Genomic DNA, 18,229 nt, shown 5'->3' on the forward strand with positions numbered 1-18,229 from the left:
CTAATAATGTCCATGAGATTAGCGCCTGGAACCAGATTATTCTGCATCCGTTGCTCTGTAGCAAACTTGTAACATCAGGAACCTCCTTCTCTCTTTATAATCTAGCAGTCAGAAATATTATCAAGATTTTTTTTTCTATCAGACCCCCCTAAATTTTATTTGTCATGAAGGTAACTCTGAATTGATGAAATTTATGTATATTCTATGCAGACCTATGAAGAAAGCTTAGGTGATCTTAATTATTGCCCTAGAGTCATTTCCATGTTAAAAACCACTTCTCAAATGGTTTCGTCATGACACTATTATCAAGTCTTCTGAGGAATAAGATTAGTATTAGGCATGCAAACTGAGTGCTTGTCCTTACTTCATTTCCGTTATGATTTTGATCATGTTGGTTGCTACTATTGGATTATTGCAAATTAAAATTAGTTTAAAACTATACTGTCTTTCAGAGTAGCAGGTACTCAGCAAATTAGTTTCTTGAAGTGTTCTATTAAAGCGAAAAAGGGGAGGAGGGGCTTTTGTAGTAAATTAAGTTTGATAAATTCTCCATATATTAGCTTACCTCATGGAGAGCCACCGTGCATAAAATCAAAGTCTCTGAAATGCCCTATAAAAGTGGGATCTGATTAACTCTATTTAGTGCAATGATTCCAAAACATATTTGACTATAGAACCTTTTTTTTTTTTTACATTAAACTTCAGAACATGTTCTTTGGAGGCCTTGATTAAATCTTTATGATAAAAAGAAGTCAAGTTTCCAAATAGCCACAAGTTCGTATGGAACATATAGTCAATAGTTACGTTGCACTAGCTCTGTTTAAAAATAATTTTTAAAAGACTTTTTAAAATATCAACTGCAGGCATGTAAAATGAATATTATAGGGTTTAAGAGTAGAAAATATAAAACAAGATTTCAGGGGAGAGGGTATATAGCTCAGTGGTAGAGCGTATGCTTAGTATGCAGGAAGTCCTGGGATCAGTCCCTAGTACCTCCATTAAAATAAGTAAGTAAATAAATAAACCTAATTACCTCCCCCTAAACAAAAAAAAAAAAAAAGAGAGAAAAAACAAGATTTCTATACTTTGATGAATTATTCAGCTTTAGGAAGGTTTCAGTTGTAGAGTATCTGTGAAGTATGATACTTAATTCTGGCTGAACTGAAGAAACATGGTATCAAATTAAAGTGCTTCTTTGGAAGAAGTAAACAGGATGGTGAATATTCTGTAAGTTTTGTCATATGATGAATTAATGAAAACATCTAGGGATCAAAAACATTGACACGAGAAGACTTGGGCTGCCATTGTACTGTCTTCAAAGCTACTGTAATGGCTTCATCACTGATATATTAGCTTTCATTCTTCTCCTAACTCAGCCTTTACATAAGAGCTAGAGTGATTATTTCCAAATATAAATGATATTGTGTCATCTCTGTATTGAAAATCCACAATCCTGGCCATGGTCTGTAAAGTCTTACTAGTTTGTATCCTGGTTGCCTTTGAATTCATTTTCTACTCAACTCCAACCCACACTGATTTTCTTGTGAGATTTCCGAAACTCCTACATTAGTCTTTGATCTTGTGATTCCCTTTGCCTAGAGGGCTCTTTCAATAGCTTTGCCTGTGTCTCTCCTCTGCGTTTACTCCTCCTAAATGAGAACTTTCCTGACTGGTCTTCCCCACTCTCTACTCTCTTTTCCTGCGTCACTTTTTCACTCAGCATGTAATATTGGCTGATATGATGTGATACATTTGCAGGCAGAGATATTGTGGTTTGGTTCTAGACCACCACAATACAGGGAATATCACATTATATTAAGTCACACAGATTTCTGGTTTCCCAGTGCATATAAAAGTTATGGTTACACTTTCCTGTAGCCTATTAAATGTGCAATAGAATTATATTTTTTAAAAGTAAGAACAAAAAAAATGTACATACCTTAACTAAAATATACTTTATTGCTAAAATATTTTGACCATCATCTGAGCCTCTGGTGAGTTTTAGGAGGAACATCAAAGATCACTGATCACCATAACAAATACAATAAAAATTTTAAATGTTTGAAATATTGCAAGAATTACAAAAATGTGACACAGAGATGTGAAGTGAGCAAATGCTATTGGGAAAACAGTACCATAGACTTGCTCAACACAGAGCTGCCACAAACCTTCAATTTGTAAAAAAAGAAATCTCTGCAAAACACTATACACAAAGCACAATAAAATGAGATATGCCTGCATTTGTTTACCTACTCTCTTCATATTAATGGAAGTGATGCTAAATGCTATAAAAGATAAAATTGTGTTATTTTTAGCAGCATGGTAAAAGAGAAGATAGTTTTCCTATGTGTAGAAAGTTTGAATGTCACTGGCAGCAGGGGTATGGGACTGGGAATCTGCCCCACAGAGTCATTCAAGAAGAAAGGCTGACATGTTTGACCCGTGGCTTTCAGCTTCATCCTGCATCTCCGTAGAGCCAGCAGGCAGTGGAAGAGAGTGGTTGGTATGTGGGAACTATTGATGAGCCAGATCTGAAAATAGTACACATCACTGCCTTCCACATTCCTTTTGCTAGAACTCAGCCCTGTGGACACATATGACTGTAGGAAATATTAGGGTATGTACTTCAGCTGTCAGTCGAGAAGGAAGAGTAGATCTCATCACAAGAAGAAAAAATTGTTAACTATGTGGTGATGGATGTTAACTAGACATTGCATTGATTCTTTCACAATCATATATCATTATATTGTATACCTAAAACTAATTATGTCAATTATATCTTAAATAAATAAATGATTAAATAAGATTTTCTTTTATTAAAGTATAGTTGATTTATAAGGTTGTGTTAGTTTCAAGTGTACAGCAAGTAATCCAGTTATACATATACATACATATATATGTATATTCCTTTTCAGATTCTTGGTTCCATTATAGGTTATTACAAGATATTGAATATAGTTCCCTGTGCTCTACAGTATGTCCTTGATGTTTATCTATTTTATTTATACAAATATATATGTATATAGTAGTGTATATATGTTAATCCTAGACTCCTGGTTTATCCCTTCCCCCTACTCCATTCTCCTTTGATAACCATAACTTTTTTTTACATGTCTATTTCCGGTTTGTGAAAAAGTTCATTTGTACCATTTTTTAGATTATACATAAAAGTGGTATATTAGGGTATTTGTCTTTCTCTGTCTGACCTAATTCACCGAATATAATAATCTCTAAGTCTATTTATGTTGCTGCAAATTGCATTATTTCATTCTTTTTTATGACTGAGTAATATTTTATTGGGTAATTTAACAGCACACCTTCTCTATCCAGTCATCTGTCCATGGACATTTAGGCTGCTTCCATGTCTTGGCTATTGTAAATAGTGCTGCTATGAACATTGGGGTGTACGTATTTTTCAAATTAGAGTTTTATCCACATACGTGCCCAGGAGTGGGATTGCTGGATCATATGGTAACTCTGCTTTTAGTTTTTAAGGAACCTCCATATTGTTCTTCACAGCGGCTGCACCAATTCACATTCCCACCAACAGTGCAGGAGGGTTCCTTTTTCTCCAGTAAGATTTTTAAAGAAGGAAGAGTAGAGAGGTTTGGTGAATAACAACCAAGGTTCTATTACATATTTCAAATCTGAAGGTAAATTTCATAAGGCAGGGATTTTGATTTGATTACTGCTGTATCCCCATTACCAAGGACAATACCTGGTACATAATACCTACTCAACTAAAAATAAATAAATAGAAACATCATGATCATTTCAGGCTTCATATGTGTCAGGCTCAGGTCTGTGTGCTTAACATAAAATATTTTGCAAAATGACCATATATGGTAGGTGTCATTACTGTCACGTTTTACAATTGAAGTTAATGAGGCACAGAGATCATGGAAAAACTTCCCTGAAGTCATAGAGACAGTCAAAGTCTGAGGAGAGATTGGAATTCAGTTTGTCTGGATCTAAAACTCATGTTCTTAACTGCTTTGTACAGTGAAACTCTAGCTATTTATTGAGTAAATAATTACATAAGTAAGAAATTTCAGAAGTTGAGCACATCCATTCCACTTGGGATGGGCACACTTACAAAAAATAAACTCCTCCTTGCTGCCAGTGTGTTATCAGAGGCAGGATGACATCATATAAGGAGAATGAGAGATTCCCTGCCTGTGTAGACATCTGAACTCAGCACATCCAACTGTTACCCTGACTATAAATCTAAGATTTTCTACTTTCACTTTCTGGTCATGTAATACATTTTTCATGCTGTAGCAAAGTAAATGCAATTAGAATCTCTTACATTTCTATTAAAAGTCTTAATCCTTTTTTTTTTTTTTTTTGATTGTTTATTGGGAACGATGCTTGAAAAGCCCTTTACTAAGAAAGTCCACCTTCTGTTTCACATCCTAATAAGAGAAGACATATGTATAGGGTTTATATAGATTGAAAAAGAAATGTTAAGCCTAAATTCTAATTCAGAAATTGATTTCTGTGCTATGCCTTTAAATGTCATTCACAAAAACCCACCTCCTTGTTTATATAATACAAATATATGTAAAGTGATCCTTCTTCTAGCACAGACACACAGTTCATATTCTCACTTCTGTGTTCATGGTAATGGTTTCTGCACCTAAAAATATGTAACACAGGAAACAGGAACAATTATGAGACACTACAATGTATAAAACTTTTCCATTTAAAATGTCCCTGGATTTTTTTGTGTATTTAAAAAGTAAACATAAAGCATGTTATTTATGAATGAAAAATCTACAGTTGCCCAGTTATTTTAAAAGTTATAAATACATAGGATGTGCATCATTCAGATATAGGTTAGCTAACAATTCTCAGAGAACACTGATGATGACCAGTGTTGAATGGTTTCAGTGACTTCAGTGATTTCCAGTGGCCAAAACATTGTGATCTTGTTTGTTGTGGCTTTGATTTCTTGTTTTGTTGTTTTTGTTCTTGTTGTTTTTCTGCCGTAATTTTGCTTGGAATATGAAATGTAGAAGGAATTTGGACCATTGAATTATATGAATTAATATAGAGCCTTTGAACATTTTGAGTCTGAAAAAAATACATAATTCTTTCAAAATTGAAGGGAGAAGAAAAGCACTTTCACTAGGAATGTCAAAGGATTGTCATAGCCAAGACATAATTTCCATTTAGGGAAGGAACCATAATAGTGAACAGTGAGCTCAGAGTAAATGTTATAGACAGTGCTTTCAGATTACATCTTCCTGAATTATAGCTGGTGATCTGTAACAGAGAAGAAAATGAAGGAAAAAAAATTAAAAAGAAAAGGAAGAGATGAAAGGAGGGATGGAGGGAGGAAGAAATAGAGAATGAGAAAAAGAAATAAAATGAAAAATTGAGATAGATACCACCAACTAAGTTGATGCTTTATCATACTTCCCTTTCTGCTGACGGGCTGGCTTGCTTCTTTATGTGTATTTACACCCATGTATGTACGTATGTGTATATATGCACATATCTGGTGTCATATCCAAAAAATTGTTGCCAAGACCAATGTCAAAGAACTTTTTTCCCTATGTGTTCTAGGAGTTTTATGGTTTTTCTTCTTACATTTAAGTCTTTAATCCATTTCAAGTTATTTTTCTAACTGGTGTAATGTGTGGATCCAGTTTTATTCTTTTGTATGCAAATATCCTGTATTAGCAACAACATTTATTAAAAAGACTATCTTTTCCCCATTGAGTAGTCATGACTCCCTCATCAAATATCAGTTAACTGAATATGCATAGGTTTATTTCTGGGCTCTCTAGTCTATGCCATTGGTCTATGTGTTTCTTTTTATGCCAGTAGCATACTGTTTTGTTATATAGCTTTGAAATATAGTTTTAAATAAGGACGTCCTCCTGCCTGTTTCTGAAGATTTTCTTAGCTATTGGAGGTCTTTATGGTTCCATACTAATTTAATTTTTTTAAGTCTGTAAAAAATGCCATTATAATTTTGATAAGGATTACATTGAAACTGTAAATAGCTTTAAATCTATGTAAGTCTAGTATACTGGTGTATGTCCAGTGTACTAGTACATAGCTAGTACAGACATTTCAACAATACTAATTCTGATCCATGAATATTGGAAATCTTTCATTTATTTGTGTGTTCTTCAATTTCTTTCACCTATATCTTATAGTTTTCAGTTAGATCTTTTAATTCTTTGATTAAATTTATTCCTAAGTATTTTATTATTTTTGATGCTGTTGTAAATGGGATTGTTTTCCTTCTTTTTCAGATATGTTATTGTTAGTGTATAGAAATATAACTAATTTTGTATGCTCATTCTGTATCCTGCAACTTTACTGAATTAATTTATTAGTTCTAACAGCTTTTTGGTGGAATTCATAGGGTTTTTATATATAAATCACATCATAAGCAGAGACAATTTTGCTTCCTCCTTTCCAATTGAGATGACTTTTGTTTCTTGTATTTGCCTAATTTCTCTGGCTAGGACGTCTAATAGTATGTTTGAAAAGAGTGATGAGAGTGGGCACCCTTGTCTTATTCCCGATTTTAGAGGAAAATATTTAAGCTTTTCACAACTGAGTATGATGCTAATTGTGGATTTCACACACATGGCCTTTATTATGTTAAGGTATGCTCCTTCTATACCCAATTTGTTGAGAACTTTTATCATGAAAGGATGTTGAATCTTACCACTTTTTCTGCATCTGTTGAGAGGATGATATGATTTTTATCCTTCATTCTATAATATGGTTTATCATGTGTATTGGTTAGTGTATGTTGAACCATCCTTGCATTTCAGAAATGAACTCTGCCTGATCATGGTATATGATCCTTTTAGAGTGCTATTGAATTGGTTTGCTAGAATCTTTTTGAGAATTTTTGTATCTATATTCATCAAGGATATTGTCCTGTAGTTTTCTTTTCTTGTGGTGTCTTTATCTGGCTTATATATCAGGGTAATGCTGGCCACACAAAATGATTTTGGAAATGTTCCCTCCCCTTCAGTTCTTTAGACATGTGTGAGAAGGACTGATGTTAATTCTTGTTTGAAAGTTTGTTGAAATTCACCAGTAGAGTCATTTGGTCTGGGCTTTCCTTTATTGCGAAAGTTTTGATGACTTCTTCAATCTCCTTAATTCTTGTTCATCTGTTCAAATTTTCTGTTTCTTTGTGATTCAACCTTGGTAGGTTGTACATTTCTAGGAATTCATTTATTCTATGTTTTCCAATTTTTGACCTATAATTGTTCATAGCAATCTCTTAGAATCCTTTATATTTATGTGGTGTCATTTGTAATGTCTCCTGCCAGGCCTCTGGGCAAACTGGACTTGTCTCTGACAGTAAGTATAGGGCTCAGGATTTCCAGAAGCACAGATGGGAATTACTCCTGCTGCCAAACTGGCTGACTGTGGCCGTTAAGAATCTGGCTCAGCATACAGGGACCTTTTAGGATCTCTGGGGGTACAGATAGGAGGTTCTCTTGCTTTATCCCTGTGTCCAGCTTATGGGGCTGTGGCTCAGCAGGTGTTGATGCCTAGTTAAGGCCCTTTCAGGATCTCTGCAGGCACAAACAGGAGTGTTTCCTGCATGGTCCGTCTGTCAGAAAGAATATTCACAGATGGTGTTTGGGACAGGACTGAAGCCCAGTTACAGGGCATTTTCATAATCTACAATCTGATTGAATTTGGTGGGCTTACCTCCAGGGACTCCCAGATTGTAGCCAAGAAGGTCTGAATTTGGTTCATGGGACACTTCAAGGACCATGGCCAGGACCAATGTCCATATGTCTATTTCTGATGCATGGGTGGACATGATTTTTCCCAGTCCCTTGGTGTATGGTGCTGGTGATGGATCCAAAGCCAAATGGGGCTGTAACCACGTTCTCAGGGGTTCAGAGCTATTTATGGTGTCTGTAGCCAGGACCATGGTTAGTGATTCAGCTGCCTTTGTGCAAGCCTGACTGGCTCTCCGTGGTCTTGGAATTCCCTGGGATTTCACAATTTCCTCCTAAATTCCAGAGCTCCCATGAAGACACTTTTGTCTGTGGATGGATGCCAAGTCATCATTGCTAAGGGGGAAATGTGTGCAAGGGATGTCTTATTGGCCATTTTGCTGTCGTCACGTTCCTCGCACCTTTTGATTTTGAATTTCTGGACTCCAAAACTGTGAGAGAATACATTTCGATTCTTCAGAGCCATCCCATTTGTGGTACTGTGTTATAGCAGTCCTAGGAAGATAATACACTGCTGAAGTGTATTTGATTTTAAAAGGTCGCTTATGTAGAGACAGCTCCATCAGAAAAACTAGAAAAAATGCTTCTCCAGTGTGTATTGATACGTTATGGCACTTGGACCAGTGCGAGCCATCCCATCTCAAACTACCACAGAAGCAACTGCAATTCATGTATATTCATAATTCAACTGCTTCTTCTGCTTTAAGTGAATACCAAACTGGCATAACTCATTGGATGCGGAGAATGACACTATATTAAGCAAGAAAGTAACTACCAAGTGGCTGTGCAGCCAGCCTATTCTTGAATACTCAAATGACAATAAACTCACTACTTTTTTAAGGCAGTCTATTCCACCCTTGAATAGTTTTCACGGCTTAGACACTTAATTTTATGTTGAGCAGAAATTGCATTTCCTGTCGTTACCACTTTTGGGTCTTGTTCTTTGCCTCGAAGCACACCAAACAGTTTTAATTGCACTTTATCAGAACAACCCAGGAAGGCTGATTCCTGGCCAGTGTCCTCCAAGTCTGTTTGCTTTCTGCGGACTCCATACCCTCCTAGCCTTCGAGCGTGGCTCACGAAGCGTGGTTTCAGTTGACAGCACCGTTCCAGTCGCTCCCCTCATCTTGTTTACAGTAACCATGTGCACTGGCATTTCAGCTCCACACCTCTTTGCTGCTAGTCAGCACAGTGTGGGCTTTGTTCTCCCATGACATCCTTGCCTGGCCAGCTCGCCCAAGTGAAACAAGGTTTAATTAAATCTTAATTTTGCACTCGACTCTTACCGAACTGTTATTTTTACATCCTTGAGCTATTAGCAGAATACATAATGAGAGCGGATGGAGCGCAGAGTCAGCCTCACTCACACAGAGTAGCATTCTGTCATCAGTCAGGGTCTCCTTTTACTGAGCTTACTTTTTGGCTCACCACAGAGGTCTCAATTTTTCCTCGCAAAGAGACATACTTATAGCAATGTTGAGACATATTTGTAGCAATGTTCGTTCTTTCTGAGTTATGAAAGTGGCATTAAAAAATATCTTAAAATACCTGAAGATTTCTGAATGAAAAGAAGCTTTATTTAGTGCAAAAGTTTGGGGGGGTTTCCCCCACATGCTGCTATGACCCAGTTACCTCTTCCACATTCATGAACTACTCATCTTCCAAGACTCCAAAAGCTAAATAGCCCATAAAATATCCCCCATTTGAACTGATAACAATTTCTCTCCTGCTTTTAATTTATGACAGAAGTAATCATCCCAGTTATTAAATCTCCAGGGAAAAAAATAAACCAAAAAGTGATACCACCTAGGGATCCCTGAAACTACCAATTTTTTCAACCTGGTCATAAATCCTCAGGAAACCTCCATTGTTAAATGCTGATCCAATGAGAGTTATTTCAATAGTTGACTTTTATTGTCTGCCTTTCAGAAGTACAAGAAAAAATGTGATTACATGGTTTGATAAATACATGTAACTTGCCAACTACTTCAGTAGCTAAAGAAAAATATGAAAAAGTATCACAACATGTAGACTTCTTGTACTGTATCATTGAACTGATAACGATGTGAGTGTATCTTTTCGGCAATTCACCTCTTGCTTTCTTAAGCTTTTTTACTACAGATAATAATAATGATGCGCTCTGTTTATTTTAAGGTAAAAACCAAAGAGCCTAAAAGACTTCCTAGATATTGGACTCCTGATTGTCACGTTAAATAAAGAATAGTTTAAAGGAGCTACATTGTATTAACTCCACTTTAGATGAAATGTTGTGACAGAGAATGTTGAGAGGTCTCTATTCAAAGCTACACAGGCCATGGAAAAGTAAAATATCAAGTTTCGGTATAAATGATCTCATTTTAGTTCTTCTTATACAATCTGAATTATTTTAAAATTTATGTAAAAATATTTCAATTTGAATAGTCTGTGTATACATCTAGCTAGTATCTATATTATGTGCCTTTTAACATGTGTAAAGATCAAGTATATATATATATAATGATTGAGCCCATTCGTTAAAAAATGAATCTCAAATACCTTCACGTTTAGAAATTGGAAGTATAAAATGAAAATAAAATCTGATATTCTAAAGGATGTAAAGTTTTCATAGCTCAAATATAAAAGCAATCGACTTTATTATTTGCTTAATCCTTAATTTTTTTACAATAGTCCCAGAGTTAATATAGAGTGCAGTGAAGTCAATTTTCTAAATTGCATTTGAGATATATTTTGTTGGTGCTTAACAGACTGAATGTCTAGGAGACATACAAGCAAAATAAAGTGGACTTATGTAAGGCTCATCTCCAATTCTTGGCTAATTTATAGGAAATGTTTATTAAATGAATCGCTGACCAACAGACTGACAGATGGACTGACTAACTGACTAAATCAATGACTATGAAAATATATTCATGCATTGAACTAAGAGGCAAGAATTATGTTGAAGCACTGGAGCTTTTGATGAATATTATCTTCTTAATGATGGCAGATAAAGATAGAAGCCCTCTTCTCGGTCATTCATTTTCTGCAAGGGAACAGTGAGGCTCAATGAATCTGAAATAAATCTGAAACGCTGACACTTCTCGTATGGTTCTTTCTACTTATGCATGGAAAAGAGGCCTCCCCGTGTGAGCAAGACACCTCCCATAATCCCAAAGAGCATGTGCCCTCCACACGCAGTCTCTGTTGACAGCCCTGGGGTGGGAGTCAGGGACTTTCTGCATGGATCCATGGGGAAGTCAACAGAAGCCTTATAATGCCTCCCTCTGCCATTGCTATAGACACCCCTTAGCAGGAAGACTGAATCTCAGCCCTGCAGCCCAGACCCTTTCCAGCAGCCACATTCGGCACTGAAGGTTTGCCATCAGTTGTCCCAAACCTGGGAGTCTTCCCTTGCCCTATTTTGCATTCTCAGTCTACAAGCAAATCCTACTGGGCTTTCTTCCCCAAAAAGTGTTTCAAAGTCCACATTTCTTACATCCATTTCTATCACTGGGTTTGAGCCTTTATCACTCTGGCCTGGACTCCTGCAATATTCCTCAACTTTCCTCCCTGCACTCAATCTGACCCTCAATATCCATTTTCTACAAGTCAGTTAATATCATCTTTAAAAAATGTGAAACAGGTCAGTAGCGCTCTCTTCTTACATCTTACAGGATTCCTATTACACTGAGAACTCAATCCAAAAAAATCTTATCAGGAGCTAAAAGTCCCTGCACTTTTTCTGTTTGTCTACCTCTCCAATTTCAGTTTTTAACAGTATTCTTCTTACCACACTCAGGATGCAACAGTTTCCTGTTGGCTCCTTGGACATGTAAATATCGCAAGTGGATCTAAATTCCTTTGGTCCTGCACAATATATAGGCACTAGACTCTTTCTGGTAGATGGTAATAGGCAGAGAAGCCTGAGTGAAATAAGAATTAACTATACTCTCAGCACTAGGTAACAGGAAAGCAAAGTCACCGAGCTAATTTTGCCAAGCATGCAGATACTTACTAGACATACATGCTTGACTTAGTGAGTAAGCACAAAATAGTTCTGAAAATAAAGCAAAGCTCCATCTTTCTGTTCTTTTTTTTTTTTTTCTGGGGGGGGGGATGAAATTAGGTTTTATTATTTATTTTTAGAGGAGGTACTGGGGATTAAACCCAGGACCTCGTGAGTGCTAAGCATGTGCTCTGCCCCCTGAGCTATACTGTCCCCCCCATCTTTTTGTTCTTTTAGGTGCTCTGAATGCCACCTTTCAGCAGACCGCATTCCAGAGGCAGAATTAGTATGCATTTTTAGTTGGATCAGCCAATGAAATGTTCTTCTAACTCATGGCTGGACACAGAACAATTTATGGATCAAGCTTCAGGAATCTCCCCTAACATAAGGATATAAACTTGATACCTCACTCGATTCTTTAACCATGTTGATATAAAGGTGAGGAATGTCCCCAAAATATGCAGGTTGATCCACATATCATGAAGACCTTTAATTTCACCAGTAAAGACCCATTTCTACTATTTTTAATGCCTAGTATCAAGACATTTATTTGCCAATAAATCCCAGCTTACTAGTTTGTAATAATGATGATCATTAGCTGACCATCTGGTGTTGACTAAGAGAAGGAAAAAAAAATTTTGGTAGCTATCTCTGGAATGTGAATTTTCTTACATAATTTTGGACTGTGGGTTCTTGATTGAAACAGGAAACCCCCTCTTTCCTGGAGTCAAAGTTTAAGAAGCTGAAACTTACATAATATCACACTATCTACACTGAAGTAGTGCCATAATTTGAAAACATTTTAACATCATTTCAAGAATTTCACAAGTGCTGCTGGCTCTGTATAAGAAATGGTATAAACACCCTTCCTAAAGCTCTTCACATGTCAGCTCTTTCTCATTCTTCAGACTAAACCCCAAACGTCACACTTTCAAGCAGTCCTTCCCTGACCAAGCTACCCAAAGCATTAGTAACAGTAAGCATAAAACAGTAACAGTAACCACAACTATAATAATAACCAATAATTTTGAGCCAAGTACTAGGCTAATCGCTGTACATTTATTGACTAAACCTCACAACAAGCCTATGAACTGGAACACTTATCTTTATTTTGCAGATGAGGAAATGAGACACAGACTTGCCAACATGACTTAATGGGGGAGTGGCAGAGCTGGGATTTGAATCTAGTGAGTCTCAGTCCAGCGTTCATCCTATTCACATTTAAGAAACGCTGACCCCATTCTGTTTATTTTTTAATAGTTTTTTTACATAATCTGTATATTGAATTAGTTGTTTTTTCTCATCTCTCACCAAAATGTAAGTTTCTTCAGGGCAAGGGATAATGTCTATCTTGTTCATCGTTCTATCACAGAATCTAATACATTCCCTGACACATAGTTCGTGCTCAATAAATAGAGTTTTGCAAAAAAAAAGGATGAGAGTGATAGAACTCAGGTATAGTGTTGCTAATTCTCTCTGCTCTGTGAAAGACACTGTCAAGAGAATGAAAGGAATGGGAGAAAATGTTTGCAAAAGACACATCGGATAATGGACTGTTATCCAAAATGTACAAAGAACTTGTAGAACTCAATAATGAAGAAACAAACAACCCCATCAAAAAATAGACCGAAGACTTGATCAGATGCCTCACTAAGGAAGATATACAGATTACAGACATATGAAGAAATCTTCGCCTTACGTATAATTAGGGAAATGAACATTAAAACGACAACATAACCACTACACATCTATCAGAATGGCTAAAACTGAAAATATTGACAACACCAAATGCTGGTGAGGGTGTAGAGTGACAGGAACTCATATTCATTGCTGATGGGAATGCAAAATAGTACAGCCACCTTGGAAGACAGTTTGGTGATCTCTCACAAAACTAAACATACTCTTATCATACGTTCCAGCAGTTGTGCTCCTTGGTATTTACCCAAAGGAGGTGAAAACTTATGTCCACAAAAAACAAACACCTTCACACAGATGTTTATAGTGGATTTATTCATAATTGCCAAAACTTAGATGCAACCAAGATGTCCTTCAGTAGGTGAATGGATAAATAAACTGTTGTACGTCCAGAAAATGGAATATTATTCAGTACTAAAAATAAATGAGCTCACAAACCATTTTTAATATTAAGTGATAATAATAAGCCATATTTCTTAATATTAAGTGAAAGAAACCAATCTGAAAAGGCCACATGCTATACGATTCTGACTATATGACATTCTGGAAAAGTCAAAACTATGGAGCCAATAAAAAAATTATTTGTTGCCTTGGGTTGGGGGGAGAAGAGAGAGGAGTGAATAGGTGAACTATAGAGGATTTTGGGGGCAGTTAAACTATTTTATGAGATACTTTAATGGTGGATACACATCATTATACTTTTGTCTAAACCCATAACATGTACAATACCAAGAGTGAACTCTAATGCAAACTATAAACTTCGGGTGCTAATTATGTGTCAATGTAGGGTCATTAATTGTAACAAATGTACCACTGTGGTGTAGGATATCCATAGTGTGGGATTTTGCATATTTGGGGATAGGAGATATAGGAACTCTGTACTTTTCATTCAATTTTGCTGTGAACTTAGAACTTTTCTCCAAGCTTATTAAAACACACAAAAAATACAGCAGATCATCTGCATTTGCATCATTTTAAGGATAGTGTCCAAACTTCTTAGCATGGCATGTGAGCTCTCTCATGCACTTGTCCCTGCCTAGCCGTGCATGTTAATTTGTTACACCTACACTTCTTTGTGTACATGTGTACATATGCACGTGCATGTGCGCGTGCACACACACACGTCTTTGCCCCACCTCTCACACTCTGATGATTCAGAACTTCATTCACTGAAGCAAAGGTCTCAGGCTCTTTTTCAGGCTGTCCCCTGTGAGTGGTGAGAGTTTCTGCTTTTCTTTGATTGACTAATTCTTACTTGTCTTTCAAGCCTTATTTTCTCAGAAGACTGTTCTTAATTCTCCACTAATCTAATTCAGGTGCCTTTGACTGCACCCAGTACAAACCTTATTTTATCACAGGAGATGTCAAATTGTTCTATGACTGTTTATATATGTACATTTGTGGCTGTATCCTTCAATAGACTATGCGTTCCTTGAAGTAGAATCAGGGTTGTTTTAGCACAGTTCTATGTCCATAGTTGGTGCTCCAGAAATGTTTTTTGGATAAATGAATGGGGTGGGGTGGCATAAGCTCTGATCCTAGAGCATTTCCAGGCGTGACAACTGCCTGTGGCAATCTGCCCTTCAGGGGAAGTGTGTGTAGTTGCTGGAAGCATGCTCCATCTTTAGTGGAGAGGGCCAACTTCGTTCCCTGGTGATGTCAATATGGCATCTTTCACCAGCTTGAACGTCCCCTGGCACTGAAAACACATAAAGTCTGGAAGCTGTTTATGAGACTGAGAAGGTGAGTCAACAGACCCTGTTCCAAGTTGGCAAGAAGGAGCATAGTCCTAAGCAGCTAAAGCTCCGTAATTCACATTAAGCTTCTCATTAATTTAAATGTTAATGTAAATTTAAAACATGTTGTATTGATTTGGAACTGTTTTTGTGTGAATATTGCATAACTGAGCTCTCTAATGGCAGAATCCAAATGGACATCTCTTCACATCAACTTATGATTAAGAAAGAAATGAGGCTTTTTCTTTCTTCTCTCTCTCTCTTTGGTCATGCAAAACCATTTGTTTTAGTTATGTGGTCTGGCCATGAGAACTTCTGACTTTGCTTGCGACTGATTTGGACAGTCCTCAGCAAAAATATCAAATTATGAATCTATTATTTTGGAGTATTGTACATAAATTTCAAATGTATATGGAGATCAGTGTCCTTCCCATTTCACTGATGAGAAATCAAAAGTCTATGACCATGCTGGTCATTTCAGTCTATTTCGTTAGTTCTTCAGCCAGAATCTCCTTCTGTTGGGATTTATAGTTCCCTATTTTAAAAGAAAACATCATTTCAAAGGATGTTGTACTGTGTTAGGCTCTCATCAGAGAAATAATGGTGGTGATGATAATGATGATGAAAATGAAATCTGGAAGTTTTTGCGTATGCTTTCTTACTCTGTGCCAGATCTTGATGCAAAGTCTTAAAAAAAAAAAAACTCACTTAATCCCCAAGGCAGCACAGAGAGGGGGCTGCTGCTGTTACCCTATTTTAGAGATAAGGAACCTGTCCCCTGGAGAGATTAAGCCACATCCCTAACATTCCACAACTGAAAAGGGATGTTGCTGGCCCTAGGACTCTGGCTGGTCTGACGCCAAGGTCTTTTTCATGCGCACTATATGCTCTTTGGGTCTTAAATCGCACAGTGTGATTGATACTTGCAGCCCTAGAGAAGTGAATTCCTTTAAAAAAATTTTTTTTTAATTTGCATTCTTTTTTACTGAGGTATAGTCAGCTTACAATATGTCAATTTCTGGTGTACAGCATGTTTCAGTCATACGTATACATACATGTATTCCTTTTTCTATTCTTTTTCATCATAGGCTACTATAAGGTATTAATATAGTTCCCAGTAGAAACTTGTTGTTTATCTATTTTATATATAGTAGTTAGTATCTGCAAATCTCGAACTCCCAGTTTATCCCTTCCCTAACCATAAGTTTATTTAGAGTAGTGGATTTCTTGTTGAAGACAAGCATATAAACATGCAATTAAGGATATAATGTTACTATTGAGAAGCGGGGTAGATGGATGACATCCAAAAACCCAGTTCCTAGTTCCTGAACACCTCGTGTCTTATTTCCTTCACCTACACACTATGAAATTTGATTAGTGAGGCCTCTTCAGTCCCACGTTCTGTGAATCTGTGTAATGATATGATTCACTTTGTTCTGATCAACAAACTCTCTGCCTGGTTCTTCTCTTCACAACCACCCCCTACAGGGCTTCACATCCGATGCTTCTGCCCCTGCAGACAGCCCCACCCAGCTCAGCTCTCTGTACTCACATGTGTACGAAGTAAGCCTCCTGCTCTCAACACATTTCTTTGAAACACGCTAAATACCAGGCAGAAAACTCAGGCTGCAAGACGGAAAAAGCAGCATTTTGCTCCCCTAAACATAGCAGTGAAATACAAAACCATAGTCCAAGCCTTCATATATCAAAAGATAATACCAACCAATGCTTTCAGAGGCTCAGATAGTATAAGACTGAGAGAACTTACTGAAATTCAATATTTACTGGCCTAGGAGAAGCCAACAAACTCTGTAGGGCTAGGATACATCACACAGTAAGGGCTTTAGGCTCTGAGATCCCACAGGCCTGGTAACTCTGCACTTACTATTTCTCTCTGGGCAACTGACATGCCTCAGTTTCCTCACCTAAAAACAAGAATAATAATTCAAAATTATAATAGGGTACTTATAAAGTTTAATCTATAAAATAATGTAGAGAGTTTATCCCAGTATCAGATACGTAATGCAGGCTTAAATTAATCCCCATTACTCTAATAACAACCACAAAAAAATGTTCATGTGTTACTTTTAAAGTTATCCTTGTACTAATTTGAGCTATCACTCAGTCATCAGTTTTAGGAATTGTTTTGTCTTTACAGGACAATGATTACAAATTAGATATGAATATTTCACCCAGAAATGTTTTTCCCTTTGAAGATATCTGATGGGGAAAAAAAAATAATGTCATATTACGTTGTCAGATTCTGTAAGCTATCTATCTAACTGGTTTCCCCAGTTTCTACAGAATTAGTTTCTTCCTCTCAACGTTAGGGTAGCAGAAGGCTAGATAGCCACTGAGCCGCTGGTCATCAACCCCCAAAGGAGTATGAATCCTGAGAATTAGAAATCCAGGTTTTACTAAGTTCCATGAGGTATACAATTGAGTTCTTCAATAGATAAACCTGAAATTAATTGATTACAATCAACTTAATATCATTTACCGACAAGTAACTGTTTGCCCAACAGAGATAGAAGGAAGTAACTGATACATACAATAAGTTTACAAAAATTCAGGCTTTCTCTAAACGTGCTTTACTACAGATTCTTCCTGACCATCCTACCTATATCACACCACATCGTCAGACGGAAAATTATCACAAAATTTGAAAAATGGAAAGGGACTTAGAGGCGATTCTGTACAAAGCTCTTAATTTTATGTGTGGAGAGATTAAGACTCAGAGAAGTTTGGATACTTGCCCATAATAGCCTGGCTGATTATGATAGGGTGATGAATTAAATCTAGTTCTGATTTTCAGTTCAATGCCTGTATTTACTCATTTCCTTGTTGCTATATCAAACTGAGAAATACGTAAATTATAGTGTACATTTTCTAGTCCATTTTTAATGTCCACTTGGCTATTACAGTTAGAATAAACTGATAACTGTATCTATTATTTTGAACTCATGACAGTGGATGAGGTAAGAGTAAGAAGTCTCTCCAATTTCTGTACAAAATATTATTCAAAATGTTTCTCCAATGAAGTATGTATGACACATGACACACTTCAATAATCCAATGCA

General features: G+C 36.6%; 1 protein-coding gene across 5 annotated transcripts in view; it reads left to right on the forward strand.

Annotated features, from left to right (window-relative positions):
• The window catches only part of LRRC4C (leucine rich repeat containing 4C), a 1,083,236-nt gene that overhangs the window by 881,932 nt on the left and 183,075 nt on the right, over nt 1-18,229 (forward strand). The window lies entirely within an intron of this gene.

This window comes from Camelus bactrianus, chromosome 10, assembly GCF_048773025.1.
Source record: "Camelus bactrianus isolate YW-2024 breed Bactrian camel chromosome 10, ASM4877302v1, whole genome shotgun sequence".
Lineage (NCBI taxonomy): Eukaryota > Metazoa > Chordata > Mammalia > Artiodactyla > Camelidae > Camelus > Camelus bactrianus.